Source organism: Ailuropoda melanoleuca, chromosome 2 (assembly GCF_002007445.2).
Source record: "Ailuropoda melanoleuca isolate Jingjing chromosome 2, ASM200744v2, whole genome shotgun sequence".
Taxonomy (NCBI): domain Eukaryota; kingdom Metazoa; phylum Chordata; class Mammalia; order Carnivora; family Ursidae; genus Ailuropoda; species Ailuropoda melanoleuca.
This window is the reverse complement of record NC_048219.1, coordinates 166,703,012-166,728,296: the sequence shown is the minus strand read 5'-3', so window position 1 is coordinate 166,728,296 and position 25,285 is coordinate 166,703,012. Positions and strand designations below refer to the sequence as shown.

Below are 25,285 nucleotides of genomic sequence, written 5' to 3'. Positions count from 1 at the left end.
TCTCTCTTGCTCCAGTCTGTTAAGACGGAATCTTACATAATCATAGGAGTGGCATCCCATCACCTTTTCCATATTCAGTTGGTTAGAAGTAAATCACAGGTTCGACCCACTCTCAAGAAGGGATTTTATAAGTGTATAGATGATTGCAGATCACCTTAGGTTATGTTTACCACATTACCTTTTAGAAAGGAGAGACAGTATGAGAGGGACAGCTATTCTACCTTAAAAGGACTTACCAGGTAAGTCCTGTTTGGGGAGGTACAACTTGATCCCTGAGGTATCACGTGATCTCTGCTAGGCAGAGATCTGGTAGAAGAGTCTTTTCATTTAGGAAACAAGCAAAGGCCTTGAACTGGTTAGAACAATCTTGGTATATTTGAGGAATAAAAAGGCGGCCAGTTTTTATTACCTGAAACTAAAGTAACATTGGGTGTCCACTATATCCAGATTAAAAAAAAATAATAATTTAAAAATATTTTTTTTCCAATTGAAATGAGAAAGAAAAAAAAGAAAAGGAGGCCAGTTTATTGGAGCATGGGAGATGAAGTTAGAGAGGTAGGCATATGCCACATCATACAAGGCTAGTAGGCAATAACAAAGGTGTGGATCATTTGCCTATTTGCTCTCAGTTCATTACCTTCCCTTTTCTTCTTTGTTAGGGACTGACTCCTACAAACTTAATTTCCAAGACTCCCTTGTCCACTGGCTTCCAGTTAACGTAAGCCTATGTCAGGTACAAGGTTAAATTAAAACTCCTTAGAATGACACAAGCCTCCCTCTCATTCATTCTTCTATTCAGCAAATAATTATTTTCTATTGTGCTCCAGGCTCTGTACTAGGGTACTGTGGATACAATAAGCAAAAAAGCCAGTCTCTGCTCTTGCAGAGCTCTGTGATACTAAAGAAGTTACACTTCCTCAAATACACATGCCTTTGTGCTTGCTGTTTTATTTGCCAAGAATGCATTTTCCCCTTCTGTCTTAATTTTTGTTCACCATACAACACCCAGCTCAAACAGCACTACTTCTAAGAAGATTCCCCTGACCCCACAGCCAAACAGAATTAATTATCCCCTTTTTGCATTACTTTTTTTTTTTTTAAAGTAAGTTCTAGGCCCAACATGAGGCTCGAACTCACAACCCCGGGCATCAAGAGTCACAGGCCCTACGGACTGAGCAAGCCAGGCACCCTTGCATTACTTCTATATCTTTTATAAGCTTCTAATATTGTGCTTGTCAGGCTGCATCTTGATTACTTGGTTTTGTTTTCTCCCCTACTAGATTAAAAAGAGATATGATCTCTTATTTATCACTCTATCTGCAGCAATAAGCACAGTAACGAGCATATAACAGGTCCTCAATAAAGACTGTTGAAATGAACTGAATTGGAATTGTTTGGCACTGCCCTTATGACAGGGTGAACAGGGATGGTGCTGAGATCTTAGAATTCCTAGAATCTGTGAATCCTCCATTTGACCCAGGAATAGGGTACTTAGGATAACAACTGATCTTCATGAACACAGTCATTTTGCTCTGGCTAGGTACTTTAAGGATATGTTCATGTTTCATCCTACACTAAGATAACCTTTTTCAGGTTAGGATCACTATTTATTTAAGTCGTGTTATTACATAGACAGTACTAGTTCTTCAGACCTAAGTTTAAGAAAGCAGAAAATGATATGGCAAACATTCACTAACTTAGATTAAGTCAAGGGAAAGGGCACCTGACTCAATGAGTCAATGAGGTCTGATCCATGGGATATATAAATATTTTATTTAAAGAAACCAGTGTGTCAAAGTAATACTGAGTTAAACTTAATAATGAGTCTTTTTTTTTAAGGTTTTATTTATTTGTCAGAGAAAGAGAGAGATTGAGAGAGAGACAGAGCACAAGCAGGGGCAGCGGCAGTCAGAGAAGGAAGCAGGCTCACCCTAAGCAAGGAGCCCAATGCAAGACTCGATCCTAGGGTCCTGGGATCATAACCTGAGCCAAAGGCAGATGCTCAAGCGACTGAGCCACCCAGGCATCCCAAGCTTAATAATGAGTCCACAAAAGAGCATGAAATATTGGCCCACTTAAAAGAAAAATGATAGACTCCCTGCTGAATGCAGAGCCCAGCGTGGAGCTCTATCCCATGACCCCATGGTCACAACCTGAGCTGAAATCAAGAGTTGGGTGCTTAACCAACTGAGCCACCCAGCCGCCCCCAAAAGTGTAAATTTTAAAGCCAATTATTTTCAGATTGTAATAATGTAAATTATAAATAAATATAAATTCAGATTCTAATCCTGTAAAATACACATTTATATAAATATAAATGTATTCAAAATATGAACAAATTTCAGGGGCTCACCCGAAGTTATCTATGAAAAAAATTTCCTTAGCAAGTCACTGAAAAGCATGAATAAGATTCCAGGAAACATCTTTCTTTTATTTTTTTAATTAAAAAAAATTTTCAGGGGTGCCTGGGTGGCTCAGTTGGTTAAGCGTCTGCTTTCGGCTCAGGTCATGATCCCAGGATCCTGGGATCAGGCCCTGCTTCGGGCTCCCTGCTTGGTGAGCCTGCTTCTCCCCCTCCCTCTGCCTGCTGCTCCCCCTGCTGTGCTCTCTCTCTTGCAAATAAGTAAATAAAATCTTTAAAAAAAAATTTTTTTTTTGAGAGGGGAGGAAAGGCAGAGGGAGAAGGACAAAGAGAATCTTAAGCAGGCTCCATGCCCAGTACCAAACCTGATGCCAGGCTAGATCTCAAAACCCTGAAATCATGACCTGAGCTGAAATCAAGAGCTGGACACTTCATCGACTGAGCCACCCAGGCACCTATCATTTTTCTAATCTCCCTCTGCCCCTCCCTCTGCCTGCACCTGCATGCTCACTCTCTCTCTCTCTCCCCATTCTCACTAAAATAAGTACATTTTTTAAATCTTTTTTAAAAAGATTTATGCTATAATAGGATAAATGAGCTCAAATTCTTCACAAATATTATTCTAAGAATATCAATGAAATTCTAGGACTGTATCCTAAGAAAGTATTAAGAAAGACAGACAGGGGGCTGCTTGTATGTCTCAGTCAGTTGAGCATCTGACCCTTGATTTAGGTTTGGGTCATGATCTTAAGGTTGTGAGATCAAGCCCCATGTCCCCCCTCCCTCTGCCTCTCTTCACCCCACACTCTCGCTCTCAAATAAATAAATAAATCTTAAAAAAAAAAAAAAAAAAAAAAAAGAGGGGCCTGGCTGGCTCAGTAGAGCATGTGACTCTTTTTTTTTTTAAAGATTTATTTATTTATTTATTCGACAGAGATAGAGACAGCCAGCGAGAGAGGGAACACAAGCAGGGCAAGTGAGAGGAAGAAGCAGGCTCATAGCAGAGGAGCCTGATATGGGGCTCGATCCTCTAACGCTGGGATCACGCCCTGAGCCGAAGGCAGACACTTAACCGCTGTGCCACCCAGGTGCCCCAGAGCATGTGACTCTTGATCTCAGGATTGTGAGTTCGAGCCCCACATTTGGATATAGAGATTACTTAAATAAAAACTTTTAAAAAATAAAATAAAATCTTTAGAAAAAAATTTAAAGCTACAAAAGTTAGGTATTGAGGATAGTTATTGAGCATAAATAAACTTTTATGTTAAGCTACAGAAGTTACAGGATAGTTATTGAGCATAATCTAACCTATATAGGGTAATATAATATGTGTTTACTTCAACAGATAAAGTACATAAATAACAGGCAACATCGGTGTAAGACTATTATAATGTCAGTGCATTTTTACAAAACCAAGACATGATTCACAAATGAGAATTATGAAGGAGAAGAGCTAAATATTTTTTAAATTACAGAAACAAATCAAACAACTGAACATACCACTAAATAATACAAAGATTCAAGGGGATCAATATAAGGGTCTGGAACACCTGACCTTAGTCATGGGTACCAAGAGTACACAGACACAAAGGAAATTACAAAGACTGGCCATTGGAAGAAAATTATTTTTTTAAAGTTTTATTTATTTAGGTAATCTCTACACCCAACGTCAGGCGCGAACTCATGACCCCAAGATCAAGATTCGCATGATTCTCTTACCGAGCCAGCCAGGTGCCCCTGGTAGAAAATTATTTGAGCTCTCTCCTTTTCTCCACCACTGCGGTGTGTGTGACTGACTGTTCCTTTATCATCTCTTCTCACAAGACTTTCCCGATTAAGCAATTCCTGGCCAAGAAACAAAAGCAGTATCGTCCCATTCCCCAGTGGTTTCAGATGAAAACTGGTAATAAAATCAGGTACAACTCTAAGAGGACACATTGGAGAAGAACTAATCTGGGTCTATAAGGAATCACATTGAGTTGTCACACATATTCATGCTGCATGAAGGTCACTTGCTCATAACATTATCACTCTGCAAACATACTACTACCTGAATAATAGACATGTTTGATTAGGAAAATGGTTCTTCTCCGTTACCATGCTTCTGCATCAGTCGGTTGGCTCAGTAATAAATATGAGAACTTCTGTTTGGAAAAAAAAAGAAAATTATTGAAATTACAGTGGTTAAAAGAATCAAAGTGGGTAATGGAAGAATTTGAATATGTAGTTTTTGAGTAGTTCTACAGTTTTAGGATTTGGTTAATTCCGTATAGTAAGAGAACCATATCAAGTGATCAAGTCATTGGATCAATGCAAGGAACACCTTTTTTTTATACCCATGCAGAATGGCAATATTCAATATCCACAGAGTATCTTCTTATGTCAGTAAATCACCTAAATTGTTAAAGGAAACGATTAGGTGTGGCTTTTGTTTTTGTTTTTTTAAGTAATCTCTACATCCAACATGGGGCTCAAACTCACAACCCCAAGATCAAGAGTCACACGCTCTACAGACTGAACCAGCCAGGCACCCCAAACACTTTGGTTTTAGATCTGCTATTGATTCTACTACTAAAGTTCTGTGCCTTCGAACAAATCATTTTCATTTCTCTAGGCCTCAGTTTCTCATCTGTAAAATAAGTTTGAACTAGCTATCCCTGTTTCTCTTCAGCTCTAAAACCCTGTTATTCATTTGTATCACAAATTTCCTATTTTAGGAAAATTACATTTAATGACAGGTTTCATTTCTATCCTAAAGGACACAAGTTGAAAACAAATATTTAAGAAAAAGGCTTTCTACAGTATATTATTTTGTATTAGCGAAAATGTAGTGATTCTTTGTTTAAACTTACTCATGAAATAGGTGGAGCTATTTGTATAATTTTGAGTCCTGAGTTATATAATTTTATAGGGAAAAAAATCACTGTTTTTAACATTTTTCTTCCCTTTTTTTTTCATTTTTCTTCTTAATGTGTGTGATTCCCACTTTTCATAGCAAGAATTTAGAAGTGATTTTTCCTCTTATATGCTAATATGTGATCAAAGTATATAATTTACCCTTTGTAATCTCCAGAAAGGTCTGAATCACCCTTTACAACTTATCCAGAAATACTATGACTTATGAAAGTTACTAATCAATCAAAATTTATTAAATCCTTTTTGTCTGTATAATATTGTATGAATGCTTTATCAGTATTAACTTTTTTTAAGATTTTATTTGTGTTTCAAGAGACAGAGAGTGTGCATGCAAGCACGGGTAGGGAGAGGGACAAGCAGACTCTGTGCTGACTGTGGAATCCGAGGCGGGGCTTGATCTCTCAACCCAAGATCATCACCTGAGCAGAAATCAAGAGTCCAAAGCCTAACTGACTGAGCCACCCAGGCACCCCTCAGTATTAACTTCTAAAGCTCTCTATTTCAGTATGATAAGCATAACATAGTTATCTAATGTTGTCAAAGAAGTGATAAAGCACAAGTTAGGGGGGTCTGGGTGACTCTTCAGTTAAGCATCTGACTCTTGGTTTCTGCTCAGGTCATGATGTCAGTATGGTGAGATTGGGCTCTGTGCTCAACAAAGAGTCTGCTTAAGACTCTTCCTCTCCCTCTGCCCCTCCCTACTGTGTGCTTGTGTATGAATACTCTCTCTCTCTCTCAAATAAATAAATAAATAAAATCTTTTTTTAAAAAAAGCACAAGTTATTTCTATTTCATGTACAATTATTTTTGTAAGATTTTATTTATTTGAAAGAGAGAGAGAACACGAGTGGGGGGAAGGAGGTGGGGGGGAGAGGGAGAAGCAGGCTCCCCACTGAGCAGGGAGTCCAACCCTTCACTCTTGGAGTGTGATCCCAGGACCTGGGGATCATGACCTCAGCTGAAGGCAGACGCTCAGCCAACTGAGCCAACCAGGTGCCCCTACAATTATTTTTTTTTAATTTTATTTATTTGAGAGAGAGAGAACTTGCACACACAAGAGGAGGGGCAGAGTGGGAAGGGGAGGGAGAGGGAATCTGAGCATGGAACCCTATGTGGGGCTCAATCCCATGACCATGAAATCACAACCTGAGCTGAAACCAAAAGACAGCTGCCTAACCAACTAAGCCACCCAGGTGCCCCTATTTCACGTACAATTATTTAATGTATTAAAATCTTTTTTTTATTTTTAAGTAAACTCTAGGGGATGCCTGGGCAGTTCAGTCAGTTAAGTGCCTGCCTTTGGCTCAGGTCATGATCCCAGTGCCCTGGGATCGAGCCCCACATAGGGCTCCTTGCTTGGCAGGGAGCCTGCTTCTCCCTCTGCCTGCTACTCCCCCTGCTCGTGCTCTCTCTCTCTCTGACAAATAAATAAATAAAAATCTTAAAAAAGAAAAAAAAAAGTAAACCCTACGCCCAATGTGAGGCTTAAATTCATGACCCGGAGATCAAGATTTGCATTCTTTACCAACTGAGCCAGCCAAGTGCCCTATAATGTGTTAAAATCATATTTCTTCAGAAAGATGTATAATATCAGAGAACAGTGACTGTATCATATGCTGCTACAAACCCAGAATGTGTTCAACAGTCGCTGAAGTGAAAAGCCAGCCAACTGAGAACACAAAACAGGGGGAAAAAATTTGATCTTTCATGGGCTTGTTTGTATCTTGAGGATTAGAAAAAAATGATAAAAGAATATATTTCTTTTAGTGTACATTCTAGGAATGTTTGATACTTTTTCAATACTTTTTCCAGTTATTAAGCATATCAACATTTTTCTCACTTGGATGCTGAGGCTGTTGCATAAGCATTTGAAATGTACTGAAGTTAGAAAACAAGGCTGTCTTACGGCCTTGCATTTTAGTTTTTCTGGCTTTTGATAAATATTTATCTGGCCTTTCATAATGACCTCCAAATAACTGCACTGGACCATCTGCTTGTAGAAATTACACAAATAATTTCAAGAGCAGCTGAAGCTACTGTAATACGCATCCTCACAACCTTCACTGTATCTAAGATAAATACTTATTCATCCTTTTTAGAGGACCCTGGAATACAGAAGTATTCACATCCAAACTTACTTTTTCTTCCTTAATCTAGAATCTTCCCTATTTAAACTGATTAGATATTTAAACCTAAAATGTGATGTTTTTATTTTCCAAACACAAAACTAATCATGCTTTAAACTTTGAATCTTTTCCACTTAAATGTATTCCTTTTCCCTTCAACTAAAATACCAATTTCAAAACCTCTTTTGTGTTAGGAAAACAAATCATACAACAAATTTAGGATAAAATCTTCGTCTAAATGTTCAAAAAGCGAGACGACCACCCACTACTTTTTATGGAGAGAAATCCAAGTTTCAGTTATAAAGTAACAGTTCAAAACAAGGCTGATGATGGGTTGCTTCTCTCCGGGCAAGTCTCTATCTCATCCAGCACGAGGCGTACAGTATCTCTGGCATCTGTAATAGTCTTTGCTTTAGAACCATCATCGCCTACTACTGGCTAACTCATTGCTCTTGGGGGAGATTGTTTTCCATTATATAATTCTTTTTTTTTTTTTTTTTTTTTTTTTTAAGATTTTTTTATTTATTTATTTGACAGAGATAGAGACAGCCAGCGAGAGAGGGAACACAAGCAGGGGGAGTGGGAGAGGAAGAAGCAGGCTCACAGCAGAGGAGCCTGATGTGGGACTCGATCCCATAACACCGGGATCACGCCCTGAGCCGAAGGCAAACACTCAACCGCTGTGCCACTCAGGCGCCCCTCCATTATATAATTCTTATATTAATCGATTTTCTCAGTGTGTATCTTCTACTATCCAGAAATAGGTTACATACTTTTATTCTTAAAACACAGAATATGGGGCGCCTGGGTGGCACAGCGGTTAAGCGTCTGCCTTCGGCTCAGGGCGTGATCCCAGAGTTATGGGATCGAGCCCCACATCAGGCTCCTCTGCTATGAGCCTGCTTCTTCCTCTCCCACTCCCCCTGCTTGTGTTCCCTCTCTCGCTGGCTGTCTCTATCTCTGTCAAAGAAATAAATTTTAAAAAAATCTTAAAAAAAAAAAAAGAATAAAAAAGTGGAGCTATCACACTTGAGGGGTGTTTTTTCCTCTTTCAAATATTACAGAATAATCTTTTCATATTTCCAAAAATAAGAGCCTTCAGGGAAATGTACCAAACACAAATTATTACTAGAATGGTTTCACAGCTAAGGATTACTCATATGCCTTCTCTTTGCCAAGTTTTTATGTAGAACATCTGTAAGAAATACTTGCCATTGTCTTGCCTTCCTACATCTCCCTATAAGGATTGTTTTATCTTGACCACAAAGCTTTAGTGATAGCAAACGGGGAAACAGAGGACAATATGGTGGAGTGATGAGGCCAAGTAACAATTTTCTAGTTAAAAGTTTCATGACCAGGGGTGCCCGGCTGGCAGTCAGTGATGTGACTCAATCTCAGGGTTGTAAATTTGAGCCCTTTGTAGGATGAAGAGATTACTTAAAAACAAAATCTAAAAATAAATAAATAAAATCTAAAAAAATGTTTCGTAACCAACATCACTTTTCTAGTTGTCCATTGTCTCACCTATTTCAGCATCATTAAGGACAGTTCTATAGTATGACACCTAATTTCTTAGCTTTATGAGTAAAAGTCTTCACAATCTTTCCAACTTTCTCTCTCTTTTTTACCCCTGGAGTCCAGACACACTTAAACCTCTTGCAGTTCACTGACATACCATGCCTTTCCCCGAATTTACCTTCTTTCTAATTAAAAAGAAAAGGGAGGAGGGGCCCTATCATTTTCTACAGAGTATTCCCTCCACCTCCTGTGTCTTCCCTTGCCCCAGCTCCAGGCATCTTCCGGTCTTTTTTCAAAACCCAACATAATTGCAGGGTTAAGCATTCTACAATTCCCAGGTCATCATTACCTGCCTTGTCCTCCGAGTTCCCAAAAAGTTTTGTTCACACTCTGAAGTAGTGTAAATTTCCTCTTCTATTTTCATTGTTTCTGATTTTGATTTGGGAGGGGTGGAGACTCTGGGAGATTTTTAATTTTATTTTCTTCTTTATACTTTTTGATACATTTTGACTTCCTACAATGTATTATTTTTTTAACTAGAAAAAAAAATACTTCAAATAGTATTCCAGACAAAGAAAATTAAAACAAAAACCAAAAACCAAAAAAACCCACAAGTAGTCTTTGGTGTCCAGAGCAAATATTATACTCAAGGTAAGGAAATACAAAAAAATTCAAACTCTCTGAACATTATCAAAAAACAAATTATTTTACAGATGACACTTTACAATCAGCACCATACCCTAATATTTGTTAACATCTTCTGGATATATTAATATTTTATTTAATACTCTGGTTTATTACTTGTTAGATTTGTGACTATCTTTTTATTTTTTACTTGTATTTATTTATTTATGTTTTTACGTATTTTTTAAAGATTTTATTCATTTATTTGAGAGAGAGAGAGAGAGACAGCACAAGCAGGGGGAGCGGCAGGCAGAGGGAGAGGAAGAAGCAGGCTCCCTGCTGAGTAGGGAGCCCAATGTGGGACTTGATTCCAGGACCCTGGGATCATGACCTAAGCTGAAGGCAGACACTTAACCAACTGAGCCACCCAGGCACCCCCATATTTATGTATTTTTAAAGATTTATTTATTTATTTGAGAGAGAGAGAGCTTTTGTGAGTGGGGGGAGGGGAGAGGGAGAGGGAAACAGAGAATCTCAAGCAGACTCCCCACTAAGCTTGGAATTCGACATGGGGCTCAATCTCACGACCCCAAGATCATGACCTGAGCCAAAATTGAGTCAGATGCTCATCTGACTGAGCCACGCAGGTGCCCCTATTTATTTATTTATTTATTTATTTATTTATTTATTTATTTATTTACTTTGAGTATGTTCCGTGCCCAGCGTGGAGCCCAATGCAGGGCTTGAACTCACAACTCTGAGATCAAGACCTGAGCTGAAATCAAGAGTTGAATACTTAACCAACCGAGCCACCTGGGCACCCCTATCTTTTTTATTTTTATTTTTTTCTATTTAATGTATTATATCATTTATGCAAGTGTCCTCAAGCCCTTGATGGAAAAGAAATAGAAACAGTTAAACTATTTGGGCACTAGAATTTTAACTGTCCCTGGCAGGTTTCACCAATTCACGTGTTTAGCTGGAATGGGAGTACTGTCTTCAAGCAAGGGATCATGAAGACAGCAAACCAACTTACCAAGTGGCTAAAATGTAGTATAAAAGAGCTCCTGTACACAGTCAACACAAGTATGTCTGCATGCAACAAACCAAAAATGAAATGCAGAAGATTCTGATATTTTCATCTCCTCTTCATTAGAGAACTGGTGAAAACCTTACCTGCAAATGGCTAAGTCATGTTTTCTGTTTTGATTTATCTTCTTGTGTAGTCCAATGCTGACTTTCTTTTATGTGTTCTTTAGTTGTTTTATCTGTTCTTGAACCATGCAGATCTGGCTGAGATGCAAGGAGGCTTCTGAGATCGATGCCTTTATTATTATTTGCAAAAGCAATGATATTTTCTAAACCTGTAATTTCTGAATGATCAATTGTATTGCTGACAAGTCTTGGTCAGAGCTCTGCCCCGCAAACTCTGCCCCATGCCAGTTTCTCTCACTCAGCTAACACCATGCTTGATGTGATCAGAGTTTCAGTAGTACTATTGACTGATGAGATGGATAATTTGTATACTTAGACTTTTTTCCACCTTCTGCAAAAAAACTAGTCTCCATTATATTTCATCTGTAACATTGCCTAAAATCTTCTTGTCCTTATCCCTGAAAGGGTTTTGTTGTTGAGCCAATTTAATCTCCCATTGTGAGGTTTACAACATCATTTACACCATTGTATTGTAAATTATCTCTTTATGAAGCCAGGAGATTATGAATTCCTTAAGCCTTGGGACTTTAGACTCAAGATTTAGCATAAATCTGACACATATTAGGTCCTCAATAAATGCAGGACTTATTTGAATACATAGATGAATGGAAATAAGGCATAATTTTTAAGTAGCAGAGAAAACATCAGGAGAAATTTTCAGAGGAATTTAAGATATGAAATGAATTTCCTAAACTAAAAGTGAAAACCCAACTTAAGAATGGGCAAAGGCTCTAAGCAGACATCTCTCCAAAGAAGATATACAAATGACCAATAAAAATATGAAATGATGTTCAATTTCATTAAGCATTAGGGAAATACAAATCAAAACAACCATGAGGTCCCACTTCACACTCAGTAAGGTGGCTAAGATAAATAAGATGGATAAAAGTATCAGAAAGGCAGGCGCTTGTGTGGCTCAGTAGTTGGGCGTCTGCCTTTGGTTCAGGTCATGACCCTGGGGTCCTGGTTCTGAGCCCCTCATCAGGCTCCCTGCTCAGCAGCGGGGTGCCTGCTTCTCCCTCTCCTGCTCCTCCTGCTGTGCGTGAATGCACATGGGCGCATGCTCTCTCTCTCTGTCAAATAAAATCTTTAAAAAAAATTGTATCAGAAGGGATGTGGAGGGGCGCCTGGGTGGCACAGCGGTTAAGCGTCTGCCTTCGGCTCAGGGCGTGATCCCGGCGTTGTGGGATCGAGCCCCACATCAGGCTCCTCTGCTATGAGCCTGCTTCTTCCTCTCCCACTCCCCCTGCTTGTGTTCCCTCTCTCACTGGCTATCTCTATCTCTGTCGAATAAATAAATAAAATCTTTAAAAAAAAAAAAAGAAAGGATGTGGAAAATCGAAACCCTGAGCTGTTGCTGATAAGAATGTAAAATGGTGCCGTTACTTTGGAAAACAGTTTGACAGTTCTTCAAAAGTTAAGCGTTGATTTACCATATGATCCAGTAATTCCAATCCTAGGTATATACCCAAGAGAAATGGAAAAAAAAATCTACACAAATATTCACACCAGCATTGTTCATCATAACCATAAAGAAGAAATAATTCAAATGTCCATTAACTGATAAATGGGTAAATAAATGTGGTATATCCATGCAATGTAATATTACACACCCATAAAAAGTAATGGAGTACTGATACATGCTACAACATGGATGAACTTTGAAATCCATATGTTGAGTGAAAGAAGCCAGTCACAGAAGACTACATATTGTATGATTCCATTTATATGAAATGTCCTGAATAGGCAAGTCTAGCGACAGGAAATAGATTAGTGGTTGGGGGCAGGGCACGGTGTAGAGGAAGAGGGGAGTAGGGAATAAATGAGGAGTGACAAGTACTGGGTAAGGAGTTTCCTGCTGAGGTGATGAAAACATGCCAAAATTGATCATGGTAATGGTTGCACAACTCTATGAATACACTAAAAACTATTGAATTCTTCACTTTGAATGGATGAATTGTATTGTGAATTATGTGTCAAAAAAGCTCTTTTTAGGGGCACCTGGGTGGCACAGCGGTTAAGCTTCTGCCTTCGGCTCAGGGCGTGATCCCGGTGTTATGGGATCGAGCCCCACATCAGGCTCCTCCGCTATGAGCCTGCTTCTTCCTCTCCCACTCCCCTTGCTTGTGTCCCCTCTCTTGCTGGCTGTCTCTATCTCTGTCAAATAAATAAATAAATAAATCTTTAAAAAAAAAAAAAAAAAAAAAGCTCTTTTAAAAAAAAAGGAACGGAAGCATTTTGCCAGTAACAAGTGCATTGCTTATCCTCAAACTTTCACTTCTTTTGCAGGATACCTTTTAAGAACAAAACTATACACAAGAAATGCAGCAGATTCTTAAAGGAAAAATATCTTAGTCCTTATACTAACCCTGGGAGCAGGACAAAATCAATATGATGAAATTGGATCACTTCCTTCTCATGGGCCTTTACCTAATATTAGCAGTATATTTATAAATAATGTGGTTTGTTGAAAACAATGCTTGAAATCTTAAGCTGTTTCAGGATATAGAAAGGGAAAAAAACCTTGAACCTATAAACTTCAGGCCTTAAAGTAAATACTAGAATTTGTAAGCTTTGCTTAGATTAACAGTGGCCTTACTACTCCCTTCAAAACTCTTGTACAAGCAAGTAGTGTGTTAAACTAGAGACAGAGGGGTGATAAGAGAAGAATTTCTTATAAGAACAGTGTAGCTGCACCCCTGCTGAGATATCATCTATTTGGTCACAGGTTTGTTTTAATTTTTCTCAAACAACGCCAGCCAGTAACACTATCTAGCATTCAATCTCATGCAACAATTACAGCAACCAAGATGATGAAACTGATAACCAATGGTACAAATCCATTACAATACCAAAGCTAGTCTCTACATCACAGAGGATTTCAGTACAACGGCTAGAGAAAGAAAAATTAATGAGGTCAGAATGGAAAACAGATGACAAAGAGAACAGCGAGTGAAGTCACTAGCTCACTAGGATATACTTAGAAAATCAGCTGAAGTCCACAAGCATTTTTGCAAATAACATTACAGCAGGAATAGGAAGGTGTTGCCTTCTAGAACAGTTCCAGGAGGATGGATTTATATGACTTGTTTTAACAATCAGTAAAGTGACATTTACTTAACTTTTACACCTTATGAAGCACTTTCACATCTATTTTTGCATTTGAGCCTCCCTCCCGTGAGGTAGCTAGAGCAGGTAATGCTTGTCTCATCATTACCATCATAAGAAATGACCTATATTGAATTCTTGTCTTTCAGGCAAAAAGGGATGTTTTGACCCTACCTCTTTAATCCAACGAATACTTCAGGTCACAGGGAAAAATAGTTTCATGGAATATAATAGCTACGAAAGAAAGCTCATCTTAGTAGTAGTTAAAATGGACAGAATTTGACTAGGATAAAAAGCTGATGACTGAAATGAATCTTCACTGTAAAATGCACATGGAAAAAGCTGATCCTGCATATAATCATTTCAGTAAAATAAAAATGAGAATAGAAAAAATTGGAAATACTTTCGCTGTTACTGCATAAAAATTCGATCAAGAATTAAACAGATTAGGGGGCACCTGGGTGGCTCAGTCGTTAAGCATCTGCCTTTAGCTCAGGGCGTGATCCCAGAGTCCTGGAATCAAGCCCCACATCAGGCTCCTCTGCTGGGAGCCTGCTTCTTCCTCTCCCACTCCCCCTGCTTGTGTTCCCTCTCTCGCTGGATGTCTCTCTCTCTGTCAAATAAATAAATAAAATCTTAAAAAAAAAAAAAAGAATTAAACAGATTAGTGCTCACTTCAGCAGCACATATACTAAAATTGGAAGGATACAGAGAAGATTAGCATGGCCCCTGCACGAGGATGACATGCAAATTCGTGAAGCATTCCACATTTTTTTTAACTATAGGAAACAAACTGAGGGTTGCTGGAGGGGAGGAGGTGGGGGGGTGGAGTAACGGCGTGATGGGCATTAAGGAGGGCACTTGATGGAATGAACACTGGGTGTTATATGCAACTGATGAATCACTAAACTCTACCTCTGAAACTAAAAATATACTATATGTTAATTAATTGATTTTAAATTTAAAAAAAGAAAAAAGAATTAAATAGATTGTAACTATTGTTTAAATGGGTATCTTCATAAATTGAGTTCAAAATGGCAGATGAAAATCATGCACCTGATTCAAGTGGGGGAATAAAAAACAAAAAAGGAGGGGCGCCTGGGTGGCACAGCGGTTAAGCGTCTGCCTTCGGCTCAGGGGTGATCCCGGCGTTGAGGGATCGAGCCCCACATCAGGCTCCACTATGAGCCTGCTTCTTCCTCTCCCACTCCCCCTGTTTGTGTTCCCTCTCTCACTGGCTGTCTCTATCTCTGTAAAATAAATAAAATAAAATCTTTAAAAAAAAGAAAAACAAAAAAACAAAAAACCAAAAAAGGGGACATGTCAAGATCAAATTGGCATTTTTTTCTTCCAAATTGGCTCTATTGACTTGATTTTTAGAATCCTGTCTGCCTTCTTATTTAACATGACTCAGGTAAGTCTCACAATAAGGCTCTCTCTTTATCTGTGAAATGAGAAGTGTAATGTTGTGGATTAAATGAGATAATGTGAATAAAGCAGTTAGCATAGCAGTGGCACAAGTGAAGTGTATTTTAACCCTACCCTATCCAAGAATTTATTGTATCCTTTTGTATGCCAGACCAGGATCTTTAAAAGTAGGTCTCCTAAGTCACTAAACCACATTACTTCATCTGTAAGTACATTTCTTATAATTGACAAACTACCCAAAGCAGATCTCTGACGAAACTACAACAGAGCTTTACCTCTGTCTATATATTTTAAAATAGAAATTTTAATTTAGAAAATATTGTTCCAACCAACTATTGGGATATAGAGTAAATTAAAAATGTTCCAAGGGTGCCTGGGTGGCTCAGTCGGTTAAGCATCTGACTCAGGTCTTGATCTCAGGGTGTTGACTTCAAGCCTCAAGCTGGCCCCATGCTGGGTATAGAGCCTACTTAAAAAATAAAATGCTCCAGATTATTTAGAAAGTATAAAAAGTAAAACACCTATGTTTCTGTTTCTAACAATGTTTGATGCATAAATAGCTATTCAGTTTGATTTATCCGTCCCAAAATTGGTTTAATCTCTTCTCAAGAAAGAAAACAGAGCCAATTAAGTAATGGTATTCCTGGTTTCACTAACGATATGAAGTATGGAATACTGGGAAATCATTCAGCCTATCAGTCTTGTCATATAGAAAATAGACATAATAATATACACCCACTTCAGAGCTGTGAGAACTAATTAATATCTTTAAACTGCTTTGAAATTCCCATATGAAAGACATCTAATCTGATCTTTATCTAGAGAGAAGGGTTAGGCATGTATGGGAAGACACTATTCACATAGAAGCTAAAATTGGCCATTGCTTGTGTAACTTGAATTTCTACTTGGCAAATATGTAATTTAGCAGAGGGAATGCTGTCATCCATTTTCTTAAAGTTTATTTATTTTTAAGTAGTCTCAACACGCAACGTGGGGCTCAAACTTAAGACCCTAGATCAAGAGTCACATGCTCTCCCAAATGAGCCAGCCAGGTGCCCCGTCACACAATTTTTAAAATACGTGTGTCAAAAGCATTTAGTACTCATTCATTTTTCTCATTATTTCATTCTTCACATAGTGGCTATGTGATACCAACCACAGATACACAAACTACTCAGTTCAGTATTCAAATTCAGTATTCATATATAGCTCATGGAACTCATCCATGTGCTTATCCTATTATTTTTGAAAATCTTCCTTGCTTTTCCTGTAATCAAAAATATGCAATTGTTAATTGTTTTTTAACCTAAGATTTCAGAAGTGTATGACTGAGAAAGTGAAAATCTCCAATAATCCCATGCCCCAGAAAAATCACTAGTAGTTTGATATATATTCTTCAATTTTTTCCCTTTAACATGCACATACATGCACACACACATAATAACCAATATGCTATATAACTAATACATAGATACATATTTGTGTATATGTACATATACACACACACATATAGGAAGGCCTAGCTGACTCAGTTGGTAGAGCATGTGACTCTTGATCTCTGGGTCGTGAGTTCTGGCCCCATGTTGGGCATAGAGATTACTTAAAATAAATAAATTAATTAAATAAATAATAAAATAAAATACATATACACACATACACATATATATGCCCTCTAAAAAGTTTGTACCAGGGGCACCTGGGTGGCTCAGTCAGTAAAAGAGAATAAACCAGGTGAAACTCCAGGCTGCACTTAATTTTTTTTTTAGTAACTAAAGACATTTTGCCCTAAAATATACATATACATATTTTAAGATTTTATTTATTTGAGAGAGAGAAAGAGTGAGAGAGAGAGAGAGCACATAAGGGGAAAGGAGCAAAGGGAGAAGCAAAGTCCCCGCTGAGCAGGGAGCCAGATGTGGGGCTCGATCCCAGGACCTTGAAATCATGACCTGAGCCAAAGGCAGATGCCTAACTGACTGAGACACTCAGGAGCCCTGCCCTAAAATATATTTATGCTAATTCATGCTCCCATCAAAAACTCCTGCTCCCTGGGGCACCTGGATGGCTCAGTCGTTAAGCATCTGCATTAGGCTCAGGTCGTGATCCCAGGGTCCTGGGATCGAGCCTGAATTGGGCTCCCTGCTCAGCGGGAAGCCTGCTTCCCCCTCTCCCACTCCCCCTGCTTGTTCCCTCTCTCACTGTTTCCCTCTGTCAAATAAATAAATAAAATCTTAAAAAAAAAAATGCCTGCTCCCTAACACTTTAACCAACTTTGGGTATTATGAATTTTTAAAAGCTTTAAAAGATGATAAAATAACAGGTAAAAATGGGTAAAATAATGATAATAATAATAGGTAAAAAGGTAAAAATAATAGGTTGTTTTGGTTTCAGCTTGCATTTCTTTTTTTTTTTTTAACAAAGATTTTATGCATTCATTTATTTGAGAGAGAGCGCGAGCAAGGGGAGGAGCAGAGGAAGATGGACAAGTGGACTCCTCCCTGAACACAGAATCCCAAGCCAGGCTCTATCTCAGGGCCCTGAGATCATGACCTGAGCTGAAATCAATAGTTGGTCACTTAACCAACTGAGCCACCTAGGCACATCTTTTTTTTTTTTTTTCAAACTTGCATTTCTTTAAATAATGTTGGGCATTTCATCCTCTTAATTAACCATTGGTATTAATTATTTTGAGAATTGCTTGTTCTTGCTCTTTGGCAATTATTTTCACAACATTGTTTTTTCTCTGAAATTTATAAGATCTTTGTAGAGTAGCCTTCTTATTTATTTATTTTTTTTAAAGATTTTATTTATTTATTTGACAGAGAGAGACAGCCAGTGAGAGAGGGAACACAAGCAGGGGGAGTGGGACAGGAAGAAGCAGGCACCCAGCGGAGGAGCCTGATGTGGGGCTCGATCCCAGAGCACAGGAATCACGCCCTGAGCCAAAGGCAGACGCTTAACGACTGCTCCACCCAGGCTCCCCAAGAGTAGTCTTTTTAGTCTTTAGTCTTTCTAGTCTTTTTTCTTTTTTTTTATTTTTTTATTTTTTATTTTTTTTTTAAAGATTTTATTTATTTATTCAACAGAGATAGAGACAGCCAGCGAGAGAGGGAACACAAGCAGGGGGAGTGGGAGAGGAAGAAGCAGGCTCATAGCAGAAGAGCCTGATGTGAGGCTCGATCCCATAACGCCGGGATCACGCCCTGAGCCGAAGGCAGACGCTTAACCGCTGTGCCACCCAGGCGCCCCTCTAGTCTTTTTTCTAAATACATTTTGAGAATACATTTTCCCAGATTTTTTGTCATTTTGTCTTTTGATGCTTCCCGGTCATTTTTTGTTTTGTTTTATTTTTTTGAGTTCTATTTTTTTTAAAGTAATCTCTAAGCCCAACGTGGGGCTGGAACTCATGATATCAAGAGTCACATGCTTTACCAACTGAACCAGCCAGTCACCCTGAGTTCTATTATTTTTATGGAGTCCAACACATCAGTCTTGTCTTTTACAGCTTCTGGATTACATTACATGTTCAGTGAGCCCCTTCTCATTCAAAACAATTTTTGCAACAGCTTTATTGAGATATAATGCATATGAAATTTACCTTTCTGAAGTACACAGTTCATGGGCACCTGGCTGGCTCAGTCAGTAGAGCATGAGACTCCAATTCTGGGGTTGTAAGGTTTGCATTTGTAGCCCCTGGTTGGGTGTAGAGATTACTTAAATAAAATCTTTGAAAATTATAAAATAAAATAAAGTCTTTAAAATAAATAAATAAATAAATAAATAAATAAATAAATAAATAACACAGTTCAGCTGTTTTTAGTATAAATCCCTCTGCCCCCTCCTTCCAGTCCCTGACAATGACTAGCTTACTTCTGTCTCTATAAATTCTTATTCTGGACATTTCAAATAAATGGAATCATATAATATACGGCTTTTTGCGCTTGGCTTCTTTCACTTGGTATAGTGCCTTCAAGTTTCATATATTGGTACAGGCATAGTTCATTTTACCGTGCTTTACCTTATTGCACTTTGCATTTTTTACAAATTGAAGGTTGCTTTTGTTGGGGTTTTTTTTTTTTTAGATTTTATTTATTTATTCAACAGAGATAGAGACAGCCAGCGAGAGAGGGAACACAAGCAGGGGGAGTGGGAGAGGAAGAAGCAGGCTTATAGCAGAGGAGCCTGACGTGGGGCTCGATTCCATAATGCCAGGATCATGCCCTGAGCCGAAGGCAGACACTTAACCGCTGTGCCACCCAGGCGCCCCTGCTTTTGTTGTTTTTTAAGTAAACTTTACGCCGAACGTAGGGCTCAAACTCCCAACCCCAAGATCAAGTTGCATGTTCTCCTGACTGAGCCAGGCAGGTACCCCTACAAACTGGAGGTTTGCAGTAACACTTCAAGTCTATCAATAGAGCAAGTCTGTCAGCACAATTTTTCTAAAAGCATTTGCTCACTTCGTGTCTTTGTGTCACACTTCGGTAATTCTTGCAATATTTCAACCTTTTTGATTATTATTATATATGTTATGGGGATCTGTGATCAGTGATTATGACTCACTGGAAGCTCAGATGATGGTTAGCATTTTTTTTTTAGCAATAGAGTATTTTTAAATTAAGGTATGTACATTGGGTTTTGTTAGATATAATATTATTGCACACTTAATAGACTGTAGTATAGCATAAATATAACTTTTATATGCACTGGGAATCCAAAAATTCATCTGACTCACTTTATTGTGATATTAACTTTGTTGTGTTAGTCTGGAGCTGTACCTGTAATATCTCTGAGGTGTGCCTATATTTAATCCTGTATGTGGCTGAATAATACTACTTACACATTTATCAACTGAGGGACATTTAGATTGTTTTCACTTTTTGCCTATTATTAATAAACACTTGTGTACATGTTTTTGTTTGAACAGCTGTTCTCAATTATTTGTGGTATATACCTAGCAGTGGAATTGCTGGGTCATCTGATAACTCTAAGTTTGACATTTTGAGGAACTTCCTGTTTTCCTAAGCAGCTGTATCATTTTACAATCCCATCAGGAACATGTGAAGGTTCCTATTTTTCCTTATCTTTGTCAACGCTTGTTTTTGTTTTGTTTTTAAGTGTATGTATGTATGTATGTATGTATGTAAACTCCATACCCAATGTGGGATTTGGACTTAGGACACCAAGATCAAGAGTCACACGCTCTTCCGACTGAGCCAGCCAGCCACCCCTGTCAACACTTGTTATTGTCTGTCATTTTTATTCTAGCCATCCTTGGAGGAATAAAGTGGTATCTTTTTTTTTTTTTTTAAATAGGCTCCATGCCAAAGGCAGGGCTCGAACTCCCCACCCTGAGATCGAGAGTCACATGTTCTACCAATTGAGCCAGCCAGGCACCCTTCTCATTTTATTTGTAAGTAATCTCTCCACCCAGTGTGGAGCTCAAACTTACAACCCACATGTCCTATGGACTAAGCCAACCAGGTACCCCTCATTATAGTTTTGATTTACATTTCCCTAATGGCTAATAATGTTAAATATCTTTCATGTGCTTATTGGCCGTTTGTATATTTTCTTTGGAGAAATGTCTATTCAGATCCTTTGTTTATTGTTAATTGGGTTCATTGTTGTTGGGCTGACTTCTTTATATATTCTGGATACTAGAAACTGATCAGATATATGATTTGCAAATATTTTCCCCATTATGTGAGTTGTCTTTTTCTTGACAGTGTCCTTTGAAGTACAAAACTTTTAGATTTTGATGAAATCTGTTTTCTTTTGTTGCTCATGCTTTTGGTGCCGTATTTAAGGAATTACTGCCTAATCCAACATCATGAATATTTATTCCTATGTTTTCTCATAGGAGTTGCATAGGTTTAGTTCTTACTTTTAAGGCTTTGGTCCATTTTGAGTTAATTTTTATTTTATTTTATTTTTAGATTTTAAGATATCTCTATACCCAACATGGGGCTCAAACTCACAACCCTGAGATCAAGAGCCAGTCAGGACCCCCTTGAGTTAATTTTTGTATACGTTTTGAGGTAGAGGTCCAACTTCACTCTTCTGCATGTGGATATCCATTTACCCCAGCACCATTAGTGAACAGACTCTTCTTGTTGAATTATGTTGGCATCATTGTCAAAATCAACTGATCCTCCATGTATGGGTTTATTTCTGAACTGTGAGTTCTATTCCACTGACGTTTTTGTCCAAGCTTGTGTCAGTATCATACAGTCTTGATTCACCATTACTTTGTAGTAAGTTTTGAAATTAAGAAGTGTGAATCCTACCCCTTCATTCTTTTTCAAGGTTATTTTGGCTTTACTGGTTCCCTTTCATTTCCATATGAAATTCAGGACAAGCTTGTCAACTTCTGCATAAAAGGAGCACCTAGGATTGCTCTCATTCAAATTTTATTAATATATTTACCCACGATTTTTTTTTTTTTAGGACTTTTGCTATGACAGTATTATCAACAGATCCCTCTCAAGTGCACTTTATTGACTTCAATCTTCTGGTCTAGAAACAGACTGCAAAGATACAGACACAGAATTTTCAGACTCTGCATATTTGCCTTCTCTGTCCAGTTAGACATAGAAGATGCCAAACACCATAATATTTGATTGCTACCTATGGGGTAGCATTCGTTGCAAGTATAAGTGTAACTTAATGCTGTGTCCATGTCCAGAAACTGAATTGTGAATCAGATGTTGTGGCACCTAGTTTACCATCGCTACCTTGAAAACTTTTCTCCCATTTTATGTTTATGTGCCAAATGACAGCAACTTTAATTCATGCCTATTAGTACTCTGCTCATTCCTGCTTATTTATGCCTGACAGTATGGCATAAAGTCAGAAAGTGAGACATTTTGGCTAACAAGCAAATTCTACATCTTTTTTCATAATATATCTCTTAATGTTATACAAAAATGAACTTATGATCAATTTGATTTAACTTTAATTGCCATAGCCAAAATTATAATTCTGAGAATTACTCTCTATTATATCTTCTAATACCAAATGTGGACCACGCATGTAGAATTCCTTTAGGATACTTGCATTAAACACTGTGTGATCCATTATATGAGTAGTACCTTAGGGTCCTAGTTAGGATTAGCATTTGGATATTCATTTGATAGGATTAGCTAGAATTAGCAGACAATACCTTCATATAACAAACATTTCCCTTTCTTTACAAACTGCTCTACCATGTACATTTATTTGCTCCACTAATGTAAGTCTTCCCATATCACCATTAATGATGTACCTTTCTACCCAATAATTTAAAAAAATAAGTTAATCCAATCTTATATTTCATTGTACTTTGTCTTCCAAGCCATTAACTTTTTTTTTACTCTACACCTTATTTATTACTTTTTAGTAAGTTTAAATCCTTGAGGGGTACAGCATCACATGGATTCTGCAGCCAATGGCTTTAGCAGGAAGGTTGCTTTGGAATTGGGCACAAACCATGCCACTGTTTCCATGAGCACAAATTACTTTTCCCCAGATCACTCTGGCTCTGTTTGGTTTGCCACCAGGAGTCACTGCGTTATCCTTTGCTTCATACACACAAGCATATCTCTTGTCTAGAAAGAATTCAGTTTCATCTTGAGCATAAACACCTTCAATTTTAAAAAGAGCTGTGTGCTCTCTCTGGTTTCAGAGACCCTGCTTATAGCCAGCAAAAATGGCCTTAGACTACAGCCTTCCAGACATTTATCTTTTTAGGAGTCCTGTTCCCAGCAGGCCTCCACAGCCTCCAAGATGGTGAAAAGAGAAAACCTTTTTTACTAGCCAGAAAATTAACATGAATGAACATCCTCAAGCTTCAGAAACAGATCCGACAGTAACCTGGCAGGGTCAGGCAGAAGGCTGCTACACAGTACAGAAGAATGGTCTCCGAGGGCACCTGGGTGGTTCAGTCCGTTAAGTGCCCAACTCCTGATTTTGGCTCAGGTCGTAATCCCAGGGCCTGGGATAGAGCCAGTGTAAGGCTCCTCACTCAGCAGGGAGTCTGCAGGAGATTCTCTTTCTCCCTCTCCCTTTGCCCTTCCCACCCCCTATCCCTGTGCATGTTCTCTCTCTCAAATAAATAATAAATCTTGGGAGGAAAAAAAAAAAAAAAGAATGGTCTCCAAACTTGTGGCCACTATTAAATTCAGATTCCTAGATGTCCTGGTCAGCCTAGATGTAGCAGTATGATACTGAATTTTCTCAACTGAGTTTAAAAGTTGTTGCAAAAGTACCTTCACAAAAACTCTTGAGGAAACATAGACTAATAACAGATTAGGGATGCCTGTTGGTTAAGTGTCTGACTCTTGATTTTGGCTCGGATCATGATCTTGGGGTTGTGAGACTGAGCACCACATCCAAATGGAGCCTATTTGAGATTCTCTCTCTCCCTCTGCCCCTCCCCCTACCTCTCTAAAAAATAAGTAAAAAAATAAATAAAAACAGATTAATGGTTTAGAGTGTGGGCTCTAAAGTTAAATTACCTGGATTAAAATTTCAATTCTGCCACTTCCTAATTGTGTGACTTTGAGTAATTAACCAGTGCCTTAAATTCCTTATATGAAAAGTAGGAATAATAATATTACCTTCCTCATGGGATTATAAGAAACCCTAAATTAGTTAATATGTATAAAACATTTGGAAGAGTGCCTAACACTCTTAGTAAATGTTAGATTACTTAATAAATGTTAGTCATTATTATCAAGATGTCTTAACTTGGAATATACAGAGGAAATTCATAAACTCTTTGAAATTCTGTGCAGAATTTTAGAAGTATAGGTATGCTGCATATCCTGAGAGTTCATACTTTATCACATTCTCAATGAGTTTCCATAGCTGTAAGCCTTTTTTTTTAATTCATTTGTTAGAGAGAGAAAGAGCACGCGAGAGAGAGCACAAGCAGGGGAAGCAGCAGGCAGAGGGAGAAGCAGGCTCTCCACTGAGCAAGGACTCCGATGTGGGACTCAATCCCAGGACCCTGGGATCATGACCTGAACCGAAGGCAGACGCTTTTTTTTTTTTTAATGTTTTTTTATTATATTATGTTAGTCACCATACAGTACATCCCCGGTTTCCGATGTAAAGTTTGATGATTCATTAGTTGCGTATAACACCCAGTGCACCATGCAATACGTGCCCTCCTTACTACCCATCACCAGTCTATCCCATTCCCCCACCCCCTCCCCTCTGAAGTCTTCAGTTTGTTTCTCATAGTCCATAGTCTCTCATGTTTCATTCCCCCTTCTGATTACCCCCCTTTTCTTTATCCCTTTCTTCCCCTACCGATCATCCTAGTTCTTATGTTCCATAGATGAGAGAAATCATATGATAATTGTCTTTCTCTGCTTGACTTATTTCACTTAGCATTATCTCCTCCAGTGCCGTCCATGTTGCAGCAAATGTTGAGAATTCGTTCTTTCTGATAGCTGAGTAATATTCCATTGTATATATGGACCACAGCTTCTTAATCCAGTCATCTGTTGAAGGGCATCTCGGCTCCTTCCATGATTTGGCTATTGTGGACAATGCAGCTATGAACATTGGGGTGCATATGGCCCTTCTCTTTACTACGTCTGTATCTTTGGGGTAAACACCCAGTAGTGCAATGGCTGGGTCATAGGGTAGTTCAATTTTTAACTTTTTAAGGGACCTCCACACTGTTTTCCAGAGTGGCTGTACCAACTTGCATTCCCACCAACAATGTAGGAGGGATCCCCTTTCTCCACATCCTCTCCAACAATTGTTGTTTCTTGCCTTGTCTATCTTTGCCATTCTAACTGGCGTAAGGTGGTATCTCAGTGTGGTTTTGATTTGAATTTCCCTGATGGCTAATGATTTTGAACATTTTTTCATGTGTCTGTTAGCCATTTGTATGTCTTCATTGGAAAAGTGTCTGTTCATATCTTCTGCCCATTTTATGATTTGTTTATTTGTTTCTCGTGTATTGAGTTTGAGAAGTTCTTTGTAGATCTTGGAT

The 25,285-nt window shown here is 38.3% G+C and overlaps 1 non-coding gene and 1 pseudogene across 1 annotated transcript; one reads left to right on the top strand and one right to left on the bottom strand.

Moving 5' to 3' along the window:
• Positions 1–14,536: 14,536 nt before the first annotated feature.
• LOC117801364 lies at positions 14,537–14,643 on the top strand. Its single transcript, XR_004623868.1, has one exon. It is a non-coding gene; the product is annotated as a U6 spliceosomal RNA (small nuclear RNA).
• Positions 14,644–22,680: 8,037 nt separating this feature from the next.
• On the bottom strand, positions 22,681–23,013 carry LOC109489609 (annotated as a pseudogene).
• Positions 23,014–25,285: the final 2,272 nt, after the last annotated feature.